General features: G+C 38.5%; 1 long non-coding RNA gene across 1 annotated transcript; it reads left to right on the top strand.

Moving 5' to 3' along the window:
- The first annotated feature begins 578 nt into the window (after positions 1 to 578).
- On the top strand, positions 579 to 1,353 carry LOC138944646 (uncharacterized). Its single transcript, XR_011448848.1, has 3 exons — positions 579 to 870; positions 943 to 1,127; positions 1,235 to 1,353. It is a non-coding gene; the product is annotated as an uncharacterized lncRNA (long non-coding RNA).
- The last annotated feature ends 6,443 nt before the right edge of the window (positions 1,354 to 7,796 follow it).

The raw sequence follows: 7,796 nt of genomic DNA, 5'->3' as shown, positions 1-7,796 counted from the left end.
GCAGTCCACCACTTCGGCCGTTGGAGCAGGGAATGTAGATACTCTTTGGACCATCGCTCCCAGAAGTGATCGTGGATCCTTTGCAGAAGATGCCATCTGGTCAGCCGGTGGCGTCTCGGTGTAACTCAGTTAGGGAACTGCGTTGAGCGCCGATCCGATCAAGAAGTGTCCCGGAGTGAGGACTGCTAGGTCATCCGGGTCATCAAATAAGGCCTGAAGAGGTCTCAAAAACTTTGTTTTACGATATACATACCGAACTGTTCCTGCTCAAACACGTTTTCCTTGTTTATATCCATCTGCAATTAGCTCTGAAAAAAATAATATTTTAAAAAACTAATATGTTAAAGATATTAAAATAGAGTGAGATGAGGTTATAGTCTATTTGTTTCTTTAAAATATATCAGTAAAACATTAATACATCTATTGCTCAATATACATTTGAAGGAGAATAAAAGTTAATTATTATGAAAATAATAAAAAGTACATACATACCTACTTTTCTATTTCTTCTTAAAATTCTGCGATACGAGTGAAATTTTCGCACTTTCCTACAGTCCCCTATTAATGAGCTAATCCAATCGCTCCATAGACACGTTTACAAATCCGATTAGTTTAGGGCACTTTTTTCCTAATCGGTTAATATGATTGCGATTAATCCGATTGCAAACCCGATTACTAAACGTAAAAACCCCAAGTTGACTAAAACAAAATCTTCGCTCAAACGATTGTGGGAGCCAACCACCCCAAAGGATCGAACAGGCGGGCTGTCAAAGACAGAACCGATCGCTTTGTGAAGACTGACACTGCAATGGTTTTGGTGGAAAAGGAGAAGCAGTCCACCCTTGGATTCCATTGGAGACCGAGTGTGGCGTGAGTCTCTTGCGACTTTCATGAAAGCAAGTCACGCTGGTCTTTGTGTTTAACTGGGATGTTGGTGAGCAGGCTTGTTGGTTGATCTTCTTGAGAGGGAATCCGCCGGCCAAGCACGACTCCGCCAGTTGTTGCTGCAGTTCCCTGGCCTCGTTGAGAAAAGGAGCGCCTACGAGGATGTCGTCCACGTAAACGTCCTGACGCAGGGCGATTCTTTGGGAAAGCGAGTTTTTTCGTCGTCTGCGAGCTGTTGCAGAGTGCGTATCGCCAAAAACGGGGCGCACTCTAATCCATAAGTGACGGTGTTCAGCATGTACTCCGTGACACTGTTTTGTTCATTGTCACGTCACAAAATTTGTTGCAGGTGCCGATCTGCCGGGTCGATCAACATCTGGCGATATATCTTGGCGACGTCAGAGGCCAGGATGTGCACGCCACTGCAACAGGATGTCGGCTAAAGCGGACAACAGATTTGGGCCAACATCAACGTTTGCTGAGGCACTCCTCGGACGCGACTATCGGCGACCCATTGAACACTACCCGCAGTTTTGTCGATGAACTCGCGGCACGCAACATTTCATGATGTAGGAGAAAGCACACGAGTCCTCCCTCGCTCGGCGATTGAGGAGCGGGAGACATATGCCCCAGGACTTCGTACTCCCACATGAAGTCGCGGTAGAGCTGACCAAAATAAGAGTCACGCGTGACACGCTTTTCCATCTGCCCGAGCAAGCGAGCGGCGAAGCGCCTGGTCTCTGTAAGATCCGGGAGGGGTCCTTTGAGCGGGAGCCAAACCACATATCTGCCATTAGCGTCGCGGCAATGCGTTTTTGAATAATGGTCTTCTGTCTGGCGTTCATCCAAGGAGAGTGGAGCTGCACCGGAACTTACTTCTTCCTGCCGCCAAAACCGCTGTACCAAGTTGACTAGATCGTTCTCTCCATAACATTGGAACGTTCTGGCGTACTGGGTGCTCGTCCTGCCGACAGTGCCCGATAATATCCATCCTAACCTTTTTTTTGTGCCACAAGTTTTCGCGGTCCTCCGCACCGCAACCCCGGTTGGAGGAGATGTCAGCGCCAAGAAGAAGGATCAACGTTGAGAAACTCCGAATCGGCAAGTTTCAGCCCGTCGAGATGCTTCCACGTTCCTGCTTCTGCACGGGAATCGCCGCTGTAAAGAGTGAGCCGCGGGAGGACCAGCGCCGATACTATCATCGGAGACCCGCCGCTGCACGCAGAAATCTCAAGATTGATTTGACCTCGGGTGACCCCGGTCATTTTTCCACCGACGCCAAATATCGATAGGTCGAGATAGGTGACCGCGGGATATGCAGTCACTGAGCCAACGATTCGAATTCAGTTGGACTGGATCCAACTTTTCCGCGTGATAATAGGAAACAGGAAGGGCTATTGTCTGCTCATTGGATATGTATATTTACCATAGATGTACCGTATAATCATTGACAATCTTGCATCTGCTGGAATAGGAACTTGCCAATTTGTTTTTATTTTTTTTATGAAAGGTTCAACTCTTAATAATATATAATCAAACATACTAGATGTCATCCTCATATAATTGAAAAATGTTTCTTCATCTTGTAATCTCATTTCGTAAACAAGATTATGCCAATTTCCTTGTTGTTGTTTTAATTGTAGTATAGGATGTATCCAATATCTTCTTTTTTGTCTATTTAAAATGTTTCTTTTATTTCTCCTTCTTATATAAAGTAAGGCCAACAGCAATATTCGACATTTTTTACGCATAGCCGCATCCATATTTATGATAAATTAAAGTAAATAATTTTGTAATTTTATAATTAAGATATGTACTTTTCTATTTTATGTTATTATCTAATCTTATCTGTTTTATATATGATATATGCGTATCTCTAGATTAAAGATTATGAAGGAAATATACATAGTTTGCGCATGCTTACTTCAATCTTTAACGTATGCTATGTGAACACCAGAAAAACTATTTTTGTTTGCCGCATCGCTTTTTGCCGCGCGGCAAGCGTTACCGCGTTCTGTGTGCAGGAGCCATAAATCTGAGCTCCATAAAGTTAGCCGGTCAACATTCACTTTTATAATTTTTTTTTTTACGAATCGTTTGTTGGTGATTGTTGGCTTAATTATAACGTTTGTTGATTAATATTTTTTTTGAAAATACGAAAATAAAATTTTGTGTGAAGTTAACCGGAAAGATACAATATTATTTTTGTTTCAAACTTATTAGTTCAATCAATGCGCAATCGTTTGTTGGTCACGGAAAAACTAATTAAAAATTTGTATATAAATAATAAAATTATTCTAATAGTTTTTTACATTGCCTATATATACTGCATGTACGGTATACGGTATACACCGTGAAGTGTGCCTCGCCGCATACTACCAGACGCGCGACTCACCGACGAGTGGCCTTCACTTGGACACAGTACAATTGGACACGGTGCAAATGGACACGTTACAAATGGACACGAGATTGTGCACACGGTTCAATTGGACACAGTGCATTTGGACACAGTAATTTTGGATACAGTAGCTTTTGGACACATAAGAAAATACGCATCGTTTACTTGGACACCGCTCAATTGGACACTGTTCATTTGGACACCGTTCGTTTGGACACAGAAAGATGCGCACCGTTCATTTGGACACCGTTCGTTTGGACACCGTTATTTGCCCACCGTTCGTTTGGACACCGTTCATTTGGACACCGTTCGTTTGGACACCGTTATTTGCCCATCGTTCGTTTGGACACCGTTCATTTGCCCACCGTTCGTTTGGACACCGTTCGTTTGGACACCAAAATTTGATTTAAATTATACGACGTAATCCTCACCAAATTTTTGTTTTAAATAAGAAATAGGTATGGGTTAGGTTATATCTTCCGGAAGTGGAGCCCCCCGCAGGGGGGGGCGGAACCCACTGTATCCATGCATGACATCCAAATATGCGAAAGGCTAAACAAAGTGCTAAAAGCAATGTAAAATTAATGATATCAGTATCAGAGATATAAAAGTATGAATATATTTTATTTTGACAGATATTATAACCTTCAAATGTATCTCCTTTTCACGATTTCATATTTTACATAGATTTACCAGTATAAAGTGTTATAAGAATACTGATTATATTTTCCCAAAATGATTTTTATTTCTCTCCATCTGTTACATATTCAAACAAACAGTGCGCATGTTTCTGTGTACAAATAAACGGTGTCCAAACGAACGATGGGCAAATGAACGGTGTCCAAACGAACGGTGGGCAAATGAACGGTGTCCAAACGAACGGTGGGCAAATAACGGTGTCCAAGTAAACAATGCGTATTTTCTTATGTGTCCAAAAGCTACTGTATCCAAAATTACTGTGTCCAAATGTACTGTGTCCAATTGAACCGTGTGCACAATCTCGTGTCCATTTGTAACGTGTCCATTTGCACCGTGTCCAATTGTACTGTGTCCAAGTGAAGGCCACTCGCGAATAACCACTGCTCACGCGAAACTCTGTACATACCGCGTCCGCAAGTTTCATTGTACATATAATATAAATCAATGTTAGACTTTGATAATCGCTTGAATAAACTTAATTGTTTAACCGCTTATACCGAGGTAAAGTAAGTTGAAGTTTCCCCCTTCTCCCGAATCCTGGCACCGGCAAGCCTTGATCCGTAGCGTACGGGAAAGGAGAACCGTCACAGTTTCAAAGGCTTGCTTAAAATCCATGAAAATTACCCCTACCATTTTTGCCTCACTAACTATCAATTTCCATTCATCAATGACTGTTTGAATCGCTGTTTCACACGAATACTGTTTTCTAAAGCCCGACTGATGTTCTGTTATAATACAATTATCTTCCAAATACAATTTCAATTTGCTTTTTAACTACTAATTCTAACACTTTTTCAAATATTGGTAACATATTTATAGGCCTAAATTCATTTGCTTTTCTAGCTTTCTCTATTTCTGGAATCGGTATTATTGTAGACGTTTTCCAACCTTTTGGACAGCAACCTTCCTACAAAGAATTATTTATTATTTTAACAAATTCCTCTTTTATTACGCAAAATACTGCCTTTAATATATCGCTAGTTATTCCCTCCTCTGTACCTTTCTTTTTCGGTAGTCCCATAACAATTTCCTGTAAATGCTCTATACTAATCATTTCAAAATTTTCCATAATTCCCGCGTTTTCAATAACATAAATAATTCTTTTACATTCATTCCCAGTTTTACTCCCATTTATAGATTTTAATATACTATTAATACTTTGTATATAATATAAATTAAATTTATCTGCTATATTGCATCCTTCAGTGCTGTCTAATATTTCAAAATCTATATTCTCTACATCCCTCTTACCTTCTGGTTTGCCTCTAATTATTTCTTTTAATGTTTTCCACATAGATGTAGGATTTTCTTTATTAAGATCTATCATATTTTCATAATATTCTTTCTTTTTTGTCTTAATTAATTTAACTACTGTATTTCTTTCAATTTTAAATTGCAACCAATTTTGTTCCGTATCAGCATACAATGCCTTCCTATATGCCTCATCCCTTTTAGCTGCTGCTTCTTTTATTTCATCCGAAAACCACTTTTTCCCTTCCCATATTCTCGGAATTCTAAAATTTTTTCTAGGTGCTGTAGCGCCCAACGCATTTACTATACTATCAACAAATCTCTTCGCTCTCACACTGATATTCATATCTTAGTTTTTCTCTAATTTATTTTCCACTAATTTAATAAATTCATCTATATTAAACTCTCTATAATTCCTAATACCAAGTTCTCTGTATTTATTATCAAATTTATTCGCATTCAGTTCAACTTTTAGCCACGCATGGTCCGTTATTTTAGGTTCATGCATTACCTGCATTTCTATTTTATTATTAGCAAAAATTAAATCTATAATTGTTTTATTATCTTTCGTAATTCTCGTCGGTTTATTTACATATTGTTTCATGCCTAAGCTCAACATTGTCGTTTGTAACTTTCTTGTATAAAACGAATCTAACATAATATCTATATTAAAGTCTCCTATTACCATACATTCTTCCGTATTATTCCTTATTATTAACTCTTCTATTATATCCTCCAGAAATCTCACGAAATCACCATGTGATGCACTCGGTGAATGATATATTACCATTATTATTCCTCTATACAATTTTTCTTTCACCTCAATTGCAGCACATTAACAATTCGATTCTAATTTTTTTACTAATACTATTTCATATTTAACATCATCCCTTATATATAAAACAACTCCTGTATTTCTATTTTCAGCATCACATCTAATTATACTATAATCTGGTACGTTCACTTCACTGTCTTCAATTTTAGCAGTTAATCTTGACTCCGATAATGTTATGAATGCCGGATTTACTTTCTTCATAATCTGATGTTGTATCTCATCTTTATGCGTCATCAAACTTTGCGCGTTTGTATACAATATTATTTCCGTTTCCCTCTGTAGTTGCTATTTCGCATCTTCCCAGCCGGCTCTCTTCTTCTTCTCCTGTATCGCCCTTTTAAATGTTGGACATTCTGGGCTAAGGGCGTCGTGTTCATCACTTATCTTCAGGTTGTATGTTCGAATTTTAAACATACAATTTACACATTTTTTCTTTGTTGCCGTACATTCAATCACTTTATAATTTCCCGCACATTTGTGGCATGTTTCATCTCGCGTACCATTTTTTGCAATATGATAGTATCCCCAGCATTTAAAGCATCTTTTAACATTAATGTGATTGAATATAGGACATTTTCTCCATCTTACATTTAGTTTCTCTTTTTTCAACATCAATTTATGCGTTTCTTCATTTACTTCAATTATTATCGAACCTTCTTCTTTTTCTTTTCTTCTAAGTTGATTATTATCATTTCTTTTTTCTTTAACTATTTTTTTCACTACTCGCATTTGGAATCCATCATTTATTGCATCAATTCTATTCTGCTTCTTGATTGTAGTTATTAAGTCATCATCATCCAATCTCATTTCTTCTTCGCTGACATTGATAATTTTTATTTTGGGCTTCATCTATGGTGATTCCGTAACTTTGAAATTTTCTCCTAGTTTGTCCTGCACTGCTTTCAACGTTTTCATTTCTTCTCCAGTTTCACAACCCATGATCACTGCCCCTTGCTTCCTTTTTTTAGCTTCGTTATTCCCATCGCCATGTTTTTGATATCTACCTTTTCTTTTATCAATTTTTGTGTAACTTCACTCTCTTGTTGAATCTTGGGTTTGATAATTTTAACATTCTCTTTCTTTTCTCTTTAACCGCTTCACTATAGCTCCTTTGTATTCCTCCTGTTGATCCACCTACTTCTCCCTGTATCATTCTTTTCAACTCTTCTAGCAGTTCCTACTTAACATTTCCCAATTCTTCTCGAACTATTTCCTTGACCATCATTTTAATTTCCTTCTTACATGCTGTTTCATCTTTTATTTCTTTTACAATTTTTACCAGCCAATCTATTTTTACGTTAATAGTCGATGATCCACTCGCTCCTGATATTCTATTTTCACTACTTGGCGTTGTAAACGAACCTGTAGATCCTGTAGATCCTAGCCTGTCCCTGCCGCCCCCGGTCACTGCCTTCTTCATGTCTGCTTCACTTTCAATTGTAAATCTGTCAAATGGGCCAGAACACGGTACCAATTCTTGATTTTTATCATAAATCCTATGCTTGCTTACACATCCTGGATGGTAAAACAGCTTAATACGATTCACCTGATAGCAAGACTTGCATGTCACCACCTGATTTTTTATTGTCTTTTTACATGCTGAGCATCGATATTCAGCATATTCATCGTCCATGCTGATAATTATCGGCCGAAACCGCTAATATCAGCGTAAGCGATCAGTCACCTCTGTTCCACTGTCACACGTCAGCACTTTTGTGTCCACCTTTA

This window comes from Polyergus mexicanus, unplaced genomic scaffold (assembly GCF_030449975.1).
Source record: "Polyergus mexicanus isolate NDT 795.1 unplaced genomic scaffold, iyPolMexi1.0 SCAF_353, whole genome shotgun sequence".
NCBI classification, from domain to species: domain Eukaryota; kingdom Metazoa; phylum Arthropoda; class Insecta; order Hymenoptera; family Formicidae; genus Polyergus; species Polyergus mexicanus.
This window is presented reverse-complemented; position numbering and strand designations above follow the sequence as displayed.